Source organism: Neoarius graeffei, chromosome 20, assembly GCF_027579695.1.
Source record: "Neoarius graeffei isolate fNeoGra1 chromosome 20, fNeoGra1.pri, whole genome shotgun sequence".
Taxonomy (NCBI): domain Eukaryota; kingdom Metazoa; phylum Chordata; class Actinopteri; order Siluriformes; family Ariidae; genus Neoarius; species Neoarius graeffei.
This window is the reverse complement of record NC_083588.1, coordinates 59349690-59372088: the sequence shown is the minus strand read 5'-3', so window position 1 is coordinate 59372088 and position 22399 is coordinate 59349690.

Here is a 22399-nt window from a genome sequence, read left to right as displayed (position 1 = left end):
AAAATCACCTAATTTTTCTCTTTAAATGATACATTTTCTCAGTTTAAACATTTGATATGTCATCTATGTTCTATTCTGAATAAAATATGGAATTTTGAAACTTCCACATCATTGCATTCCATTTTTATTTACAATTTGTACTTTGTCCCAACTTTTTTGGAATCGGGGTTGTATATACCGTAAGTCTGCCGAATTGATAGCACAGAATCTGAAATGATCTCTCACTGCAACACTGTTTGAAAAAATAAAACCAAATTCATTCATGTGCTAAAACAGGTTATAATCACATGATCTTTGGTTAAATATGGAATCTAATATTTGTGCAGTTTTCTAATGCTGAGTGTCAGCAAGTTTAAGCTCACAGTTTGTTTGTTTTTTCTGCACTCCAGGATCCAGATGGTAATGGCCCTTTTTTTAGACGCCAGACACTCTTGCACACCAAATCAGAGAATTTTTAGCCATCTACAGCATGATTCATTCATCCATTCATCTTTCATAAGGGCTTTTTCCTGGTCAGGGTCACAGTGGATCTGGAGCCTACCTCAGGAACACTGCGGTGGGGTTTACATTAGACCGTATCAGTGGATCATCAGATTAACGTTTTTAAAACGATTAGTGTGCACACAGCAACACCAATACACAATTCGCGTGCACACAGCAGCACCAATACACGGATACGCTCGGCTCCGCAGGCATCCTGCGCTCCAAATCACTCCGCCCTGAACAGCGAGTGCCCTCTGGAGGGTGCGCACTCCGGCCCTGCGCAGCTCACAGAGCGCGCGAGTGAAGTGCACAAGCAGTGATTCGGGACTGAGCCGCTGTGTGTGTGATCCCAGCGCATATCACTTACCACTTGCAAGTGGAAGGATGGCAAGCCTAAAGACAATCATAACTACACAATGGGCAGTATTTGCATCAGTATTTGCAGTATTTTCATACTTTTATACTCTTTAATGAAAGGTGATACAAGGCGGAAGTCCGCGCCGTTTTTCAGCAGTCGCGTCACATGACCAACGCCAGCGAATCAGGAAGGTGGATATCACAGTGACGTTGTCCAATGACGACGCCAGCTAGAGCTCAGCACAGCGTATCTGCGTATCCGCGTATTCTCAATGTTTACACAGCACCGGACCAGACACGATCTGGATTGAATACGTGGACCCTGGCGGATTCCCGTTTCCCAGTGTTTCCAGGCATTTTAATGTAAACGGACAGTGCATCCGCGAAGAAAACGAGACAGATACGGTCTAATGTAAACTTGGCCTGCATGTGAGGCAGGAATAAGACATTGATGGGACAACAGACCACCACACACATTCACAACTAGGGGCAATTTTGAGTTACCAATCCACCTACCAGAATATTTTTGCAAGGTTGGAAGAAACTGCAGAATCTGGAGAAAGTCATAGATAGATAGATAGATAGATAGATAGATAGATAGATAGATAGATAGATAGATAGATAGATAGATAGATAGTCTTAAGAAGTTGTGTTTTGTGTCCTAATATAGTGCCAGTTTTGGAAAATCAGTGTGGTCAAATTAACAGTGGAGTAAAGAATACAAAAGACAACACACTGCCTGAAGTAAAAGTAGTGTAACAGTTTACTTGAGCAAAAGTAAAAGCGTAATGCTAAGACAGGACTTCGGATCTAAGTGCAGAGTTTATTACAGACAATGTATAGTTGTAAATATAGTCCAGGTCAAAACATAGAACACAGGCAATCCGAAATAGAAGGCAACAACAACAAGAACAACAACAATCATAACACTGGTCTACAGCCAAAATGCTTCTGAAATAAATATAGTCAAACTTTACTAATTCTGGGTCGCTGAGAACGAAAATGAAACTTAAAATTGTTCATTGGCTCTAGTTTTCAAGATTGGCTCTATGAATAAATCTATGATTGGCTTTGGAAGTACTTACTTTTTTGGCAAAACAATGAATAACGCAATCTGAAGTCGGTATTGCATCACACATGATATCATGTTATTCCTCGAACTCACTGGTGATGCAATCATAAGTCAACTTGAATCACTCTGCTGAACAAATTGCCCTAAATCAGCTAAAAAAAAAAAAATCATACAGTGCTATGCACTCGAGATTAAGTCTTTGCTTGACAAGCTTGACAAGAGATGCTCCATTTCATGAATACAAGAGACAAGCTGCCAAAAAGCACCGAGTACACACTGAATAAGGACTAAACCTAGTCAGTACTTATATATAATTGTTTTTTGCCATTTGGTTCATAGTACATTTTATTTATATACATTTTTTGCTGATTTTCTCATGTTACATAAAGAGAACAGGTGAAATATCATGTAAACCAACCATAAACACATGAAGAGACCTAGGTTTACAATTTATACTTTAAACGTTACTATCTACACAATGTACATAAGTATAAAATGTAAAATCTTAAATATCTTGGAAGCCGTAGCCAATCAGCTGTTTTAATTGTCAGATTTGAATTCAACACACCAAATTTCATAACAAACAGCCAATTTCATTTCTGAAGCAGACAACTTCTGAAAAATTGTTGACCAGTGTAATCAGGCCAGAAATACAATTAGCATAAATCCAACCATGGTACAAAATGGCCTAGAAATGAAAGACAGTAAAAAAGCAAGACTTCACAAAGTGTGCCAGTATATCTGGGTATTTATTAGTGTCCATAAATGAGAGAGTGGCTATGTAAACCAGGAGTGTTAGTATTTAGGAGATGGGGACTTCTGGTGCCCATACTACTATTATTATTATTATTATTATTATTATTATTATGGGGTGGCACGGTGGTGTAGTGGTTAGCACAGTTGCCTCACAGCAAGAAGGTTCTGGGTTCGAACCCAGCGGCCAGCAAGGGCCTTTCTGTGTGGAGTTTGCATGTTCTCCCTGTGTCTGTGTGGGTTTCCTCCGGGTGCTCCGGTTTCCCCCACAGTTCAAAGACATGCGGTTTGGTTAATATGGGACGGCCTTGGGCTGAGGTGCCCTTGAGTGAGGCACTGAACTCCCAACTGCTCCCCGGGTGCTGTTAGCATGGCTGCCCACTGCTCTGGGTATGTGTGTGTGCTCATTGTGCATGTGTGTGTTCACTGCTTCAGATGGATTAAATGCAGAGAGGAAATTTCACAAGTGTGTGATGAATAAAGTTGTGCTTTCTTTCTATTATTATTATTATTATTCACGTGTAGACTCGTCTGTGTTGGTAAATGACATTATAGAGACTAAACTTTTGTTCCAACACATAAGGACTCGGACTTACCCGAATTTTTGACTGGCTTACTCCAGTCCTTGTCAAGGAATGACCCTCTGCTTCCGGCACGTGACTTTATGCGATTGGAGCAGAGGATCAAAGGTCATCGATAACCAGAACCTCCCCCCGTCTTTGTTTAGAGTCTAAATACAGTCATACAGGTAGACGGATCATTGCAGGTGAAAATCTACAGGAAACCAACACACACGGACCAGTACTTGAACTTCAATTCTAACCATCCCCTGGAACACAAATTAGGAGTAATCTGGATGCTCTTCTACAGGGCTAACACCATTATTACAGACCCAGAGGACATACAGGAAGAAAAAGAACATATCACTTAGGTGCTCAAGAAGTGCAGGCATCCCCAGTGGGCGATTGATAAGGCTACTCAACCCAAACCCCGTCAAGCTAGGGAACAACACCGACAAAAAGACCCAGGACAGAACAACAGAGGTCTTATCATCCTTCCCTACATCAGAAGACAATCTGAAGTGCTCCAGAGGATCTTCAGATCCCATGGGATAAAAACTTGCATAAAACCCACCTCCACCCTGAGAAGTCTTCCTATTGCCCCCAAGGATAGAACTCCCAAGGAAGAAAAGTATAGGATTGTATACCGGATTCCTTGCCAGGGAAAAACTTCCAAAGGCCAGTGTAGAGAAAGTTACATAGGAGAAACAGAACGCTCATTGAAAACCAGGTTCTCAGAACGCAAACGACCCAGCTCGACAACATCAGAGATATCACAACACATCCATTTAGAATCACTGGGACATACAGTCATGCTCAACACAGTGGAAATACTAGACAGTGAACCAGATTTCTTCGCTAGAGGAGTAAAAGAAGCCATCTATATCAGGGCCCTTCAACCGACTCTAAACAAAGACGGGGGGAGGTTCCGATTATCGACAACCTTAGATCCTCTGCTCCAATCACATAAAGTCACGTGCCGGAAACAGAGGGTCATTCCTTGACAAGGACTGGAGTAAGCCAGTCAAAAATTCAGGTAAGTCCGAGTCCTTATGTGTTGGAACAAAAGTATAGTCTCTATATTATTATTATTATTGTCGCATTTGCGCTTGGTGGACTTCGAACTGCTACTCACATAGACACTGCTCTCAGGCTCACAAGGACTAATTACCATACACCCGTTCATGATCAAAGCACAATCACGGCACATGCATATAAGGACTTGGACAACACATAGAACTTTGCGAAGTATACCCGTAGTGCGTTGCGTCTCACATTTTTTTTTTTTATTGCTTTATTGGGCATGACTTCTCACATCAAATTACAAAAATACAGATATAAATGAGAAAAAAAAAATAAATAAATAAATAAATAAAAATAACTGACAAGAAAGCCACCCAAAGGGGTCGGCATGAACGGGACCCGAAAGTACCCATGCGAGGCACCGCCCAAATAATTAAAACTATGTATAAATGAATAAACACAATTAAGGTAAGCTAAAAAAGGACAATTAACATGATACAGATATTAAACTCTAACGATGACAAGGGCACGATCTCACAAACGACCAAGTGCACGGCCGATCGACATCGAAAGTGTTTTCCAGAAGGTGGAACAAGGTTTGCCTGACGTAGGTTTGAAAAGAGGTCGGAGTAGAAAAACAGATTTTAGGGGCATAGTTACAAGTAGAGTTCCACAGTTTGACAATTCTATTAAAATAGGAAGCCTGAAAAGTAGACGTTTTGCAGGAAGGAGTCTTCAAATTTAGCGAGTTGCTCTGTCTTGTACGGCCGTGTGACACAAATGATACAAAGTTATGTACATTTAGATTGGTATGTCCATACAAACATTTGTAAAAAAAATACAAGGTCTTTCAGTTCCCTATCATACGCTAATGGTAGAAGATCAAGCTTAAAAAGCCTATCCTTGTAGGACATCTCACCTACACGAGATCTTAAAATCCAACGCGTGGCCCGCCTTTGCACCCGCTCTATTTTGGCCATCAGATAGAACTGGCTGGGCGACCAAACCTGGGTCCCAAAATTGAGTTGTGACTTGACGTATCCAAGATAGAGTGTCCTTCTAGCTGACATGTCCGTTAACAACGGGCAGGTGCGCTTTAGGAGCCCAAGCAGTTTATTCGCTTTTGCAACGACAGCAAAGCCTTTACCAAGCCTTTGATATTTGTATTGCTTTCCTGGTTTTGATTCACATTTGTATTTTTGGACTTTGCCGTCGTTTTCCCCTCTGACACCCTGTTCGTATCTTGCCTGACTTCTGCTTGGTTCTTCACTCTGATTTTGCATGATGATTTGGATCTGTTTGACTGCATCTTTATCAAGAAACACTCTTCCTGCATTTACATCTGTTCATCCGCCTCCATCTATACACGATGTTTTTTTTTTTTTTATCAAAAGTTGATTACAGTAACCCATGGATTCATGTTCTGTAACAAGTATTGTTGTTAATTATTTTCCACTGCTGTGAATTAAGCAATGATTTTAGCTCTTGGAGTGAAAGAATGTGTAAAGCAAAGACAGTTGTGTCCATTTATTAAAAAAATGAAAAGAAAATGGCGACTGTGAGAAAAAGTCTTGCTGGTGTAGCAAATATTACATGTGTGTGTGTTACATATGTAGTATAATCTATAGTTTATGGTGCATCACATAAACAATTTCACAACCAAGAGCAACATTTACCACAGTAAAGTAACAACTGCGTATAAGGTTAAAGGGTTAAATTCTGCTCCTGTGTGTGTGTGTGTCCAGAGAAGAGTCAGGAGCTGTGCTCCCTCTCCATGGTGCAGTTCATTTGCATTCGGCACAGGGACATGTCATAAATCACCTGAGCTGAGAGTAATGGGGCCTACACTGGGGAACTCTCTCAACACTACACTTATAACACACACACACACACACGACGGTAAACACACACACTGTGATATATCATCATACGTCCTAATTAAAACACAAATATAAATACTAGTACTGGTCACTTTTTTTTTGGTGCCAAAGCAAAATTTAGAGCACACATCTGTTAGGGAGCGCTCGGCTCGCCGCCTATGTTGCAGGACTATAAACATTTAAACACACACAGACGCACACACGTGCGCACACACACACACACACACACACACACACTTTGTGATGCACCTCTATTGACTTTTGTATTACTGTAAATATTGCTAAACCTAACCCCAAACCCCAGATCCTAATATTATTTCGAATTAAAGCCAGTAAACAGGGAAAAGTTAAAAAAAAAAAAAACAGCTTCATGTTCCCATAACTACAGAAATACACTAAAACACACAAATAACACAACACTCAGACTGTATACACTAATACATTGGTGCACGGCTTTGCACACAGTGAAAGAAAAATAATTTATCAGTGTGATTACAATAACCTGAGGATAACGACAAAATTATAATTAGGTATCAATGACTTTACTCATGATCTCCTTAGTCTTAATGAGGTCAGTGTGTGAACAGGATGCTGACACACACACACACACACACACACACACACACACACACACACACACACACACAGGTATTTTACAGTGAAACAAACCTGGTGAAAAATGGAAACCCCTCTCTATCTCTTTCTCTGCCCCCCCCCATCTGTCTATTCTGTGTCTCTCTCTGTTTCACTCCTCCTTCACTGAGACTAAAGCCAGAGAGGCCACGCCTCCTTCACTGAGACTGACAGACGTCAAGGCTATGGGCCTCTGCATGCTCTTGCGACAAGGCTTTCGCAGACAGCTTTTCGCAGACAGTTGTAATTTATCGTTGAGCGGGGAGTAATAGGCGTGCGCGATGTTATTCACCGCCACAACGCAAGGGGGCGCGAAGTCGCGAAATCGCTAGGAGTAGTTGGTGGGTGTGGTTAGTGGAGTGTTTATCCTCCGGTTACTTATAATGACTAGAACTGGAGTCGTATAGATGTACGTACTTCCTCGATCAACCGCTCTTCATGCTGCTCCATCTTTGCTCGTGTTTTTAAAAATGGCGGTCGTGAAAACAAACCAAACCGGGAAAGTCGGGAAGCGGAAGTGCGTGTACAGCGGATGTAGGGTGGACCAATCAGAGCCCTCTTGTCTGCGACACTGTCTGCGAGGCTTCTGCAGTGGTCACAATTTTTGGGAGGTGCGCACAGAGCATCTGCGAAGGGGGGGGGGGGGCTACGCAGACGCCATCTGCAACGCCATCTACGAGGACTGGGTTGTCAGCATAAATTGGCCTTATGCCTCCTTCACTGGTACTAACAGACAAAGAGGCCACGCCTTCTTCACTGAAACTAAAGCCACAGAAGCCACACCTCCTTCACTGGCACTAACAAACAAAGAGGCCACACCTTCTTCATTGAAACTAAAGCCACAGAGGCCACACCTCCTTCACTGGGAGTGACACACACACACAGGCCACGCCTGCCTCACTGAAATCGACAGGATTTGAAGCCACATCTCCTTACTTGGGACTGACAGATAGAGGCCACACCCACTTTGACTACAATACAAGTCCAGGTGTCTTTAAGGATTTGTCTCTTTAATCTATAAATAAAAGTCAGTTGTTGTTTACTTTGGCACTGATGAGCCCTGTGATGGCCAGCTGTGTGCCCGCCTCCAGGCCCTGGCTCTCTGATGCCCAGGCTGCAGGAAGCTGGCCTGGTGGTCCTCAGTGCTGCTGAGTCCCTCGGCCTGTCAGCACTACACTCAGCCATAAGATGAGACATATCACACACACACACACACACACACACACACACACACACACACACACACACACACACACACACACCACATGCTGTCCAGTGAAGCCCCTCAGGTGAGTTAATAAACTGTCATTCTTGCTTTGGACATTTGGACATTTGTTCTTAATGCACAGCTAGCATCCAAACACACACACACACACACGCACACACACACACCATGCTTATGTTAAAGATGACCTCTTTCATAATTTTTCTGTCCTGCAGCAACAATCTTGGTAATGTTTTTGGAGCTGCTGTTATAGAAAATTAATCAACACCTTCTGACCAATCAGAATCAGGAATTCAACAGTGACGATGGTATAATACTCAGTAATTATTCACATTTTAGATTTGTGAATTGCTAGAAATATGAGGAACTAGAATTCTCAACATTAATTCTGAAATGTTTGTTTATTTTGTAAGACATTTTACAAAATGGCAGAAAAAATATTTAACATTTTGAAGAATAAAGAGTGTGTTTTAAAAATGGAGTAACAAATATATATATATATATATATATAAAGGTGAATACTCTTTTTTAATTTAACTTTTTTGAACATGTGAGGCCATTCTAATATATTTAGGTTTTGATTCATGTCAAGCCTGGAGCCTATCCCAGCTGACTATGGGCAAGAGGCAGGGTACACCCTGGACAAGTCACCAGGTTATCGCAGGGCTGACACAGAGACAACCATTCACACTCACATTCACATGTACGGTCAATTTAGAGCCACCAATTAACCTAACCTGCATGTCTTTGGGGGAAACCGGAGCACCCGGAGGAAACCCACACAGACACGGGGAGAACATACGAACTCTACACAGAAAGGCCCTTGCCAGCCACTGGGCTCGAACCCAGAACCTTCTTGCTGTGAGGCGACAATGCTATCCACTACACCACTGTGCCACCCTCAATTTTAAATAGAAATGTTAATTATTTAAATCTTAAAAGTAGAAGTGAAATGTTATGTTAATATGCTAATTGTGACTGCAACAGTAGCTAATGTAATTTTTTTAAACATTTTTGACATTTCTGACAAAAAATCTGACATTTTTTTAAAGAAGAAAAAGTCACTGTTTTGATATGGGGCACTGCATGTTAAATAAATAAGTGCATGAATGAATGAAGCCCAGAGTTTAGTACTCCCTTCTATTGAACTTTTTAGACATTTCAGAAATTCTGATACATTTACACACTTTAAATATAACTTTTTAAACATAAATTTAAATATAAATGTAACTTAATTATTCAGTGATAAAACTATATCCATCCATTATCTGTAGCTGCTTTATCCTGTTCTACAGGGTCGCAGGCAAGCTGGAGCCTATCCCAGCTGACTACGGGCGAGAGGTGGGGTACACCCTGGACAAGTCGCCAGGTCATCACAGGGCTGACACACAGACACAGGCAATCATTTGTTAAAACTATATGTTAAATATAAATGTACAAGTATAAATGTAAATATGAAAAGTTTTGTTCATATGCCAATTGTGTATGTAGCAGTAGCTAATTTAAAATTGAAATTTAACAATTAGATTTGTATTTAAACTTTACACTGAAACTTAATACTGTTATTTAACATAAATCTTTGTCTGATGTTTCAGAATGATGTCAAAAATTAAAAAAAAGTAAAATAGAGAAGAATATTAATTTTTTTTCTCTTTTTTTTTGTGTGTGTGTCTTTGTATGCATGTGCTTTATTCTGAATATATACTTTTACACTCAGGGAGGAGATATAGTGTCCCTTTATGTAAACACAACAGGTATAAACATTCATTCATCCCCCTTTCAATTAAGTTTCTGAATGATCAGAGGTGGATGTATGTGGGCTAATAAATGGATGGTGTATGTATGCATAGATGGAAGACTAGAATGTGTTATCTTTCTTTGGCTATTTTGCACATGTTATTTAGAACTATGGTTCTTTCATACATGTATGGAAATGTATGAATGTAATTTATATATATGACTGCAGGAATGGTATTAATTTTTGTGATGTATGAATGTATGGTTGTTACAAATTTGGATGTATGGATATATGTATGTATGGTTTAGATGGATATGTAGGAAGATTTTGCACAGGATACTTATAACTATGGTTCTTTTGCATATGTAGGAAGTGTCTCATCTCATTATCTCTAGCCGCTTTATCCTGTTCTACAGGGTCGCAGGCAAGCTGGAGCCTATCCCAGCTGACTACGGGCGAAAGGCGGGGTACACCCTGGACAAGTCACCAGGTCATCACAGGGCTGACACATAGACACAGACAACCATTCACACTCACATTCACACCTACGGTCAATTTAGAGTCACCAGTTAACCTAACCTGCATGTCTTTGGACTGTGGGGGAAACCGGAGCACCCGGAGGAAACCCACACGGACACGGGGAGAACATGCAAACTCCCCACAGAAAGGCCCTCGCCGGCCCCGGGGCTCGAACCCAGGACCTTCTTGCTGTGAGGCGACAGCGCTAACCACTACACCACCGTGCCGCCGATAGGTATGTATGTATGGATATTACTTGAGTGGATGCTAGGTAGGTATGTTTGTATGTATGTATGAATAGTTTTGTATGTATGTATGAATGTATTAATGGTACTTGTTTGAATGTTTGTATGTATCAATGTTAGGATTTTTAATTTGCACAGTTCACCTGGAGCAAAAATGCCAGATTGCACATATGTTCTTTTAGTTAATTAGATGTGTGTTTGTGTCCCTTTCTCGATGCAGCAATGTTCCCTGACTCTAAGCTAAATTTCTCCCTAGGGAGACCAATAAAGTTACTTTACTTTACTTTGTCTGAAGTTTATATTCTGCATAGTGTTGTAGTCAAGACCACCTAAACCGAGACCAAGTCATGACCAAGAACAGAGTGTATCGAGACCAAGATAAGACCAAGACTTTGAGGGGTTGAAATCAAGTCAAGACCAAAACCGAGGCAGGACGAGACCAAGTCAAGACCAGAACCAGACCAGTGAGTGTGAAGGGGGTGGGGGAGGGGTGATGGCTATTAACAGGAAGAGGAATTTCAAATTATCAATGATTATCATGTTATCAGTTGTATTTGGAGCAGGACATTTTACATCCAATAAATAAATATATAATAATAATTTAGTGAAATCCCCACAGTTGTGGTCTTGACCGGTCTTGAAATAAAATAATCGAGTCCTTTATGTCTGAGAAAAAAATGCGGTCAATTCCGAAACAAGACCATTCATCCATCATCTGTAGCCACTTATCCTATACAGGGTCACAGGAGCCTATCCCAGCTGAATATGGGCAAGATACACCCTGGACAAGTCACCAGGTCATCACAGGGCTGACACATAGAAACAACCATTCACATTTATGGTCAATTTAGAGCCACCAATTAACCTAACCTGTGGAGGAAACCAGAGCACCCAGAGGAAACCCATGTAGACACAAGCAGAACATGCAAACTCCACACAGAAAGGTGGGCTTGAACCCAAGACCTTCTTGCTGTGAGGCGACAGTGCTAACCACTACACCACTGTGCCGTCCCCAAGACGAGACCAAGACCTTTAAAAAGTGGTCTTGAAACTGGTCTCAAGTACTACAACACTAATTCTGCACATGCACTGCTGATATTATTTTCAGTTTAATTGTGAAATCTTTGACTGCTGTTATTTTACTTCATAGGTACACTGTATTTTGGAATTGTTTAGTTGTTATAATTCACAGGATTTTGCATTGCATGAGTGTATGGCTCTTGCTGGAACATGAAATTAAGCCAGCACAAATTTTATTAAGTGCATTTCCGCATAAAGGATTAAAAGTCATTACATCTCTTGGCATTACAGGTCATTACCACAATTGATAACAGAGCATTACTTTTTTAATAGAATTGATATGTGTTTTGTCCTCAACAGTGAAACTATGCATACATTTTCAGTGAGTGTGTGTGTGATGTCCTTGCTGTGAGCAAAATGACGACAGTAAAAGGTGCTTTTGAAGAACAATGCTCACTCTGTGGCCTTGTGGGACATTTTAGAAATTCACAGTAAGCAAAATATCACTTAATAGAAGGAAGGCAATGTCCTGGTATAGTGTGCTCGTGACAATAACATTGTGTTTATTCTAGGTTATTATATACAGCTTTTACCATGTAAAAATGGGTTGCATGGAAAATGGCACATTGACAAGCATTCTGTGAGTTTTATCTCGTGCGTGCAGTGTCCTCACTCATATATATATATATATTTCTCACCAATTTATTTGGAATATCTATACAGTGTATTGTATACAGTATCATGTTCATTCATTCATCTTTGGTACACGCTTTATCCTGGTCATTGTTTTTGTGGATCCTGGGAACGCTCGGCATGAGGAAACAGTTAAGGTGGATTAGGTTTTTGATTATTAACAGATAATTAGGCTGCATATAAAAGTAGCCAAAGAGTGATCTGCTAGATAGACAGGACATTATATTAATGGCATTTAATAGACGCTGTTATCGAGAGCAGCATACCCAGAGCAGCCTGAGGAGCAATTAGGTGCCTTGCTCAAGGACAATCCAGCCATTACTGCTAGTCCAGGGAATCAAACTGGCAACCTTTTTCTCTAAACATTAGGCCATCTCATCTCATTATCTCTAGCCGCTTTATCCTGTTCTACAGGGTCACAGGCAAGCTGGAGCCTATCCCAGCTGACTACAGGCGAAAGGCGGGGTACACCCTGGACAAGTCGCCAGGTCATCACAGGGCTGACACATAGACACAGACAACCATTCACACTCACATTCACACCTACAGTCAATTTAGAGTCACCAGTTAACCTAACCTGCATGTCTTTGGACTGTGGGGGAAACCGGAGCACCCGGAGGAAACCCACGCGGACACGGGGAGAACATGCAAACTCCACACAGAATGGCCCTCGCAGGCTGCGGGGCTCGAACCCGGACCTTCTTGCTGTGAGGCAACAGTGCCAACCACTACACCACCGTGCCACCCACCCATTAGGCCATGGCTTCCCCAATAATACATCAATAAATATATCTTGATGCTCGTTCACTAGGTCACCGACTAAGAATACCATCAGTCTAAAAACTGTTGGGGAGGTAATATAGTAAGAAAAGCACACAGACAATACATTTATTTATTACATTAGAAGCATTTAACAGACACTCCTATCCAGAGTAACATACAACATATCCAGAGCAGCTTGGGGAGTAGTTAGGGATTAGGTGCCTTACTCAAGGGCATTTCAGCCATACCCGCTAGTCCAAGGAATCGAACTGGTGACTTTTTGGTTCCAAAGCTGTTACTTTAACCACTAGGCCATGGCTTTCCCCTACTAAAGAAGAGGTAGGTCTTTAGACAACATTTGAAGACAGCCAGTGACTCAACTGTTCAGACATCTAGGGGACGTTAATTCCACCACCTAGGTGTTCAAACAGAGAGAAGTCTTGATGCATGCCTTTTTTCTACCCTGAGAGATGGTTGACCAATCAAGCAGTACTAGAAGATTGGAGGGAGCATAGTGCAGTGTGGGGTGTGATAAGTGCTTTGAGGTAACTGGATGCTGGTCCATTTTTCACTTTGTAGGTAAGCATCAGAGTTTTAAGTCTGATTTGGGCAGCTACAGAAAGCTAATGGATGGAGGGAGTGTGGCAATGGACTGATGTGGGAGAACTTAGGAAGGTTGAAAACAAGTGCAAAGTGGTTGTGAATGGTGCTCAGAGGCAGACTTGGCAGGACCGAGTTGCACTACTCCATCATTACACCAAGGTTACATGCAGTGACCAAAGGTGAGATGTTAGATTTGTCCAGGGAGATCATAAGATCCTGATGTGATGGGATAAGTTGCAGCTGATGACCTGCCATTTATGATGAAATGTCTGCCAGACATGCTGAGCTCTGAGCAGAATCATGAGTGTCTTAGGGAAGAAAGGAGAGGATGAGTTGAGTGTCATCTGCATAGCAGTGGTATGAAAAACCTTGTGAGAATATGACCTCACCAAGAGATCGATTTCATGATTTGCTGTGCCACATCCAATGAATAAGACTATTAGCGCCATCACAGTCAGTAGGAGAAAGGAGATCATTAGAGGACTTTTTAGTGTCGAGTGATGGACAAAAGCCCAAGGAGTTGCTCAAAAAGATGGCTACCACTATTTTGCTGTCTGGAGAGATATGGGAGATCATAAAATAGGTCTATAGTTTTAAGAGTTGAATGCCAACAAGACCAGTGTTCTTGAGCATCGGAATAGAATGAGATTCAGCTGACTAATGATGTAGATGAGACATAACAAATGAGAACACCTTGAGGCACACAAGGGCAGAACCAAACTGGTGGATGAAGTGGATAGATTTAGAAATAAGTACAGACCCAGAGACTGAATTGGTGTAAAGTATAAAGAGATGAGTCCTTGAAGAAGTAAAAGTCAGAGTGAAGTGGTGATATGGGCACTGAGGAGAAACAATTGTGCTTATTTTCTTCTATTTTTTGGGGGAGGAACTAAGGAAAGCTTTACTTTGGTCCAGAGAATAGCAACTGCTGTTCCCAGAAACAGAAAGGCTAGTATTCTTATACAAAGTTAATCTATGTAATATACAGTTGAGGCCAAATGTTTACACTCCCCTAGGCTAAGTAGATTCAAAGTAAGTTTTTCAGAACTCCACACATTTCATGCTACCATACATCCCCTATGTTTCAGTCAATTAGGGCATCAACTTTATTTCAGCTTTTATTGACTCTATCAGATTTTCAGTGGGTCAAAAGTTTCCATAGACTTTGTCATTATTTTATGGTATTGCCTTTTAATTGCAACATGTCTCTTCAATTAAACTCTTGAGCTAGCATTCCACCAGCTTTTCACAATATGTTGCCAGAAGTTTTGTCCATTCCTCCTGACAGAACAGGTTTGTAGTTTGCAATCCATCCATTCTAAGATTCCTGTTCTTGGCTGCAGGAGTGGAACCCAATGTGGTCTTCTGCTGTTGCATGCTGAGATGCTTTTCTGCTCATCACAATTGTAAAGCATTGCTATGAGTTGCTATATCCTTCCTGGGGGAAAAAGCTCGAACCAATGTGTTCATTTTCCTCTGACCTCTCTTATCAACAAGGCATTTGTTTCCACCCACAGAACTGTCGCTCACTTGATGTTTTTTGTTTTTCGTACTATTCTTGATAAACTCTAGAGACAGTTGTATGTGAAAACCCCAGAAGATCAGCAGTTTCTGAAATACTTAAACCAGTCTATCTGGTTCAAACCAATACCCATGCCACAGTGAAAGAAAGTCACACTTTGAGATCACAATTTTTCCCATTCTGATGTTTGAACACTGTGAACATTAACTGAAGCTCTTGATTTGTATCTGCATGATTTGATGCGGGGCGGCACGGTGGTGTAGTGGTTAGCGCTGTCGCCTCACAGCAAGAAGGTCCTGGGTTCGAGCCCTGGGGCCGGCGAGGGCCTTTCTGTGTGGAGTTTGCATGTTCTCCCCGTGTCCGCGTGGGTTTCCTCTGGGTGCTCCGGTTTCCCCCACAGTCCAAAGACATGCAGGTTAGGTTAACTGGTGACTCTAAATTGACCGTAGGTGTGAATGTGAGTGTGAATGGTTGTCTGTGTCTATGTGTCAGCCCTGTGATGACCTGGCGACTTGTCCAGGGTGTACCCCGCCTTTCGCCCATAGTCAGCTGGGATAGGCTCCAGCTTGCCTGCGACCCTGTAGAAGGATAAAGCGGCTAGAGATAATGAATGAATGATTTGATGCGTTGTGTTGCAGTCAAGGGATCGGCTGAATAGAGAACTGCATAAAACAGCAGGTGGGTGGGTGTGCCTAATAAAGTGGCAGTGAGTGTACAATGCTTATGATTGTGTCCGTGTGGTCCCAAGATTTTTATATTTGCATAGAATTGTTTGTTATAGATGCTCATGGTACCTTCAGTTGTTTGGAAATTGCTTCTAAGGAGGAACTTGATTTGTGGAGGTCCAGGTTTGTTTTCTTTTCCCTGAGGTCTCAGTTGAATTGTTTGGATTTTCCAATGGTATCAAGGGTAAAAAGGTGCTGGATCTAAAGATAGGACCTTTTCCAGCCATAGGTGCGCTCCCAGTGAACTCCTCATTATGGTACCTGGCCAGTCAGAAGCTTCTAATCATTGGTACATCAATTTCTGGAATATTCCAGAAATGTTTAAAAAGACATTAAAAAATGGTGTATGTAATTTTCTTGATGCAATGGACTTCTGATATAGTGAATTAAATCTGAAATAAACCAAAAGGTACAGCTTTGATAGCATTGGATATTTGAGAAAGTGGTTGTAGTGTACCTCTTTCAACTCACTTATGATACATCGTAGGCCCTTAAGGATCACTTTGGTATCTCAATGGGCATTTCGAGAACTACCAAATCAGCGTTTTCACCTTCAAGCATGATTGTATTTCCAATGTACGCAATATAATTCATTCACATATCTATGGATTTATCCAAATATATAACTTGTAGCCTGTTTGAGTACCGATAAGCATCAAGGCTGATGACGAATCCAGTCGCCAATGGCATCGAACCCTACCATCCTTCCTAACCAATGAGGGTACAAATGTCCAGTTGTACCTTCACAGCCCAAATGTGTGTAAAAATGGTTGCGGCTGCAAATTCAGGTCCCAGCTGCAGGGGCTCGGCTCTAATCCAGTGATTCGTGGACATGAGTAAAGACCGTAACTGTAACTCCTTTACCAGAAAACTGGTGTAAGGATATCATTCATCAGCCTGAGGAGACTTTCCATTCTCCACTAGAGAGAGAGAGAGAGAGAGAGAGAGAGAGAGAGAATGTACCATTATCCATTAAATTAATAGATACACTACATTGTGATGGTGCATAGTGTGCAAAACCAGTAAATTTATTACCCAAGGAATTGGACTAGAATTTATTCATTAATCTGCCATAAGCAGAAAAATGAATGGAAATTATTAGAATGATGCTGCAGTGTATGTGTGTGTGTGTGTGGGGGGGGGGGGGGGGGGGTGCTCTAACCTGAGGTCAAAGCACAAAACTGTGTCTTTAATATTGGAACAAATGATGAAATAAGAGGAAACATACCGATTAAGGAGGAACAGACTAGTAGTGATCAGGTGTACATTCTCCGATGCATGATGCTCACAGAAACTTGCAGGACCAATGCAGGCCCTGAACTGTATCATTGCGGTATTTCCAGTCTAATTCCCCTGTAATGAGTGTGTAATGGCTGGAGTGGGGAGTGTCTGTGTGTTATCCCAGTCATAAAATCGCCTCTATCTTTAAAGAGCACTCACAGAAGCACAATTACCCCTGTGACATCTCTTACTGCATGATTTATGAAGTGAATATTGCTTTTCCACTTCTCTCCTCTGCTCGCTTTCCCCCCACATCCTACCGACTCAATCTGTCTTCATATGGCAATAGAGTTAGCAAGCATATTGATTGGAAGAAAAAGGCCTTTGGTACGGTCTGGGACATTAAGTGGATTAAATAGGTGTGCATTTATATGTGTGTGTGTGTGTGTGTGTGTGTGTGTGTGTGTGTGTGTGTGTGTGTGTGTGTGTGTGTGTGATGGAGAGAAGAAGAAAAGAAAACCAGAGGACGGCTCCTTGTCAGTTTCCTGCTGCATCCCTCTCCCATGGCGATTTGATCACCTGCAAAGTGTGAAAAAGTTTTCACCTCCTATTAAAATGCCCATAATTGGCCATATGTGTCATCACCACACTAGTGTGTGTGTGTATGTGTGTGTGTGTGAGAGAGAGTGTGATAAGAAGCTGAGATGAATGAGTGTAGGGTCAAACTGATATGGAGGGCATGTTTAATTACAATCCAGAAGAACAGAACTGCGAATTCTCTTTCGTCTGACTGGCCAGAAGGTGATTAGTTTTCTGTAACAGCAGCTCTGACTGTAGTTCTAGCTGCCAAATCATCTGATTTAAAAATGCGTATAAATGTTAATACGGTGAAGTTTATATCATATTCATGAAACGAGTCTCCAATTTCAGCAATTTGTAACAATCAGAAGCAGGGGCGCCGCCAGAAATTTTGGGCCCCATGAAAGATTAGAATTTTGGGCCCCCCAACTTTGCCCACCCTCGTCACAATTGCACTATTGTCATTATTTGACTTTTGATAGCCCATGGACCTTGAGTTTGTGACTTTGTTATTACATTTTATGTATTAACCTACCAGGGACTAGATGAAAACTGGTCAGTGACTAATTCTGGTGCATTTACAATCACAAATGAAAATTCAGTTCATTTTGCCACATGCCTTCTTGTGCTAGGACAATTGGTAGTGAAATGTGTGATGTGACTGCTAATAAATCATAGAAAAAGTTTTCTACCCAGCATCAAAATACCTATGGAAATCCCATGGATTGTTATGTGTTAGGTAGAAAGCTGTGTGTACTGTTCTGCAAAAAGGGAATATGTTCAAAAATTATCATTAAAAACTTCAATCCTAAAGCATTTATGGGTTGTATTGCTGCTTACCTCCTTCTCCAAAGGGGGGTTCAGTGGTTTGGTAGGGCGGAGGTCCCCCTGAGGCTGAATCTGTGCATATTTAGGGCACCCCATTAGTTATGAAACTGGTTATTAGCACTAGTTATTAGCACCAGCATAACGTAATATTTCATCTTGTTTATCACACAAGTCAGTTCAGTTATTAAAATGGAAAAAATGTCACTGTACAACCTGTAAAAGTGTTCTCTTGATAGGCTAATCCAACCACGTTCATACTGTTCATTTACCATTCGCTAATATTTTGAGCACACATGTGAGCAATAGCTACCTTTCTTTGGGAAAAACTGAGTGACCAGTTGCCTGCCTCTCCGGTCCCTCTCAGCTTTCAGCTGCCTTTCTTTACGTTTTTGACAGCCACTCTTCATATTTAGCGATCATAGACTGTACGCACTCCACTGCTGGCTGGCTGGCTGCTGCACCGCGACACAGCAGCAAGTACCGTTGCACTGATCAGCACACAGATTTAACGCATCGTGCTTCTACCAGAACTGGACCGTACCATTTCGCAAAAGGGGGAGGGTTAAATGACAATATGTTGAAGAACTCAAGAAATAGACAACCTTGTTCAATTAGCTCATTTTACCAGATGGAATATTGCATTGTTGTTATTTCAAAAGTCTTATTAAAATCATTAAAAGCATATTATCAGCCCCTTAAAGGGCCCCATGGCAGTGCTGGGCCCCTAGAATTGTTCTAACCTTTCCCCCTCTGGCGGCGCCCATGATCAGAGGTAAAGCTGTAAGTTTTTGCACACAGGAAAGTCTTCGGGATGGAAGATGTTGAGGTTTATGGTTTTATTGGAACATGACAAGTGGCGAGTTTTCTACAATGGCATATTAGGGCCATTGTAGGTAAAAAAATAGGGTTGAGGGAAGGGGCAATATTCTGAGAAGAAAAAAAAACATGAAAATTTCTGAGATTAAATTTGTCCATTTTTATGAGAAAAAGCTTGGATATTCTTTGAGATTATAAACTTATAAAGTTGCAAGAAAAAAAACCCTCAGAAATTCAAGAAAGGTTTATTTTTTCTCATAAATTTGTGACTTCTTAATCTTGGAATTTCTGATTTTTTTTCTCATAACTTTTTGATGTTATAATCTCAGGGAATATCTGTTTTGTGTGCATGGTGCTGCTGTGCAATGACCTGGCTTCCCATCCAGGCTTTATTCCCATCTTACACTCCGATCCTCGGCTAAACCCCAAATTCACCATGACGTTGCCTAGGATCAAGAACTAATGCATGATTATATTATCACTCTACATAGTACAGAGGTGTTACTATGTGCAGTGTGGAATAATTAGAGAGAGTGTTATTCCCTTAATGCCTGTCGAGACCTATCTACACAAGCCACCAGATCACCACTCACTCTTGGCTCACTGTCATGGCGACCAGTCAGTAAAAGGTCAGGGATTTGGATTAGGAGAATACACATGATACTGACATTCAGTATGTTTACATGCACACTAATATTCCACTATTATTGATAGTATTCTGAATTTGATACGGGTCATGAAAACAGCATAATCCATTTGGATGTTTTGAATTTGGCATTTTCCAATATGTGGATTTTATTCCAGTTTTTATCCCCTGCTGGCCGAAAGGCCCAAAAGGGGATTATATCTTGGCGATTTCTGTCCGTCTGTCCATCCGTCCATCCGTCTGTCCCAGGAAGGGTACTCACCTTCTGAAATCAACTCCTCTCACAATTTTTGGAGGAATTTTATGACACTTGGCAGGATTCTTTGTTATATATCAGTACTACGCATATTGAAATTTCGTTCAATTCAGTCACATTTTACCAGAGTTACAGCCGTTGATTAACAAAATTATGCTTTGACAATATCATGAGAGTGTGTTTTCCTTCTGAAATCAACTCTTCTCACAATTTTTGGAGGAATTTCACAACACTTGGCAAAAGGCATTGTTATATGACAGTAGTACGCATATTGTTATTTTGTTCAATTCGGTTGCATTTTACCAGAGTTACAGCCCTTGATTAACACCCTCATACTTTCACAATTTCATGAAGGTGTGCTCGCCTTCTGACATCAACTCCTCTCACAATTTTTGGACGAATTTCTCAAAGCTTGGCAAAAGGCCGTGTTATATGACGATAATACACATTCTCATTCTCATTATCTCTAGCCACTGTATCCTGTTCTACAGGGTCGCAGGCAAGCTGGAGCCTATCCCAGCTGACTACGGGCGAAAGGCGGGGTACACCCTGGACAAGTCGCCAGGTCATCACAGGGCTGACACATAGACACAGAGAACCATTCACACTCACATTCACACCTACGGTCAATTTAGAGTCACCAGTTAACCTAACCTGCATGTCTTTGGACTGTGGGGGAAACCGGAGCACCTGGAGGAAACCCACGCGGACACGGGGAGAACATGCAAACTCCACACAGAAAGGCCCTCGCCGGCCATGGGGCTCGAACCCAGACCTTCTTGCTGTGAAGCGACAGCGCTAACCACTACACCACCGTGCCGCCCTGATAATACATATATTACGATTTAATTTCGTTTGTGAAAATTTTACCAGAGTTTTGACCCTTGATTAAATAACTTGTACTTAGACAGTTTCATGAGGGTGTACGTTCTTCTGAAATCAACTCCTCTCATAATTTGTGGAGGAATTTCACCAAACTTGGCAGAAGGCTTTGTTATATGACAGTTAGGCCACAACAATTTAATTAGTTGGTTCTCGGATTTTTTCAGGAAAAATATGAAGTGAGCGAGCGAAATAAAAATAAAATTAAAAAAATGCTCTGATGGTAAAATTAGCGGTGGAAATAGAGGGCTTTCATAATAGAGAAACAAAGACAATACATTGTTTTTTGTTTGCCCCTCACATCAATCAAACCCACCTCCACAGAGTTGTTGTCCAAGTTGGCACATCGCAGGGTAACAAGCTCACGGCATCTTGAGTACAACTGTGCAAAGTTTTCCCCCTCTTGAATTTCGACACAACTGTCAAAGATTTTACGCTTCTGTTCACTGAATATCCTAACAATCACAAACACAGGCTTTGCAGGATTCCCCTTCACAGGCATGTTTCTTTCACAAGTCTTTATCTAAAGTGAAAGGGGCGATTTGATTGGTTTTCGACGTCACGTGACCTCAACCTGCAGTCTTCAGTATTCTGAACCATCAGCCATGATGTTTTTCTGTTGGTGGGAGTTTGATTTCGACTTTATTTTTTTTCATTTTGCATTTTCTTCAAGCGGCGATTCCGAGAACCAACTAATCGAATTGGTGTGGCCTTATACGCATATTGAACTTTCGTTTAATTTGGGTAAATTTTACCAGAGTTATGCCCTTGATTATTAACAAACTTGTACTTTGGCAATTTTATCAAGGTGTGCTTGCTTTCTGAAATCAACTTCCCTCACAATTTTTATTATCCCCCGCTGGCTGAAATGCCTGAAGGGGGATTATGTCATGGCGATGTCTGTCCGTCCGTCCATCCCGGGAAGGGTACTCACCTTCTGATGTCAACTCCTCTCACAATTTTTGGAGGAATTTCATGAAACTTGGCAGGATTGTTTGTTATACCGTATGTCGGTAATATGCATATTTCAATTTCGTTCAATTCAATCGCATTTTACCAGAGTTATGGCCGAGTTGCCAGCAGGGGATGTTGTGCTCTCAGAGCAATCTTGTAGGAGCATTCTTTGGACATGTATACAGCGTTTATGGAATATGTGTCTCAATTGAGGGTTTTTACGGCAGTTTGCAACACATGGCCTCGTACCTGTTTATGCTCAGCTCTGTGCATTGTACACAAACCAACTAGACAATCAGAGTATGCATGACTGCATGTAAATGGGAATATTAGTGAAATATTCATTTTCATTAGTCATGTAAACAACTTATTGCTAAGGGCACAAATAACTGGTTGATCCGTGA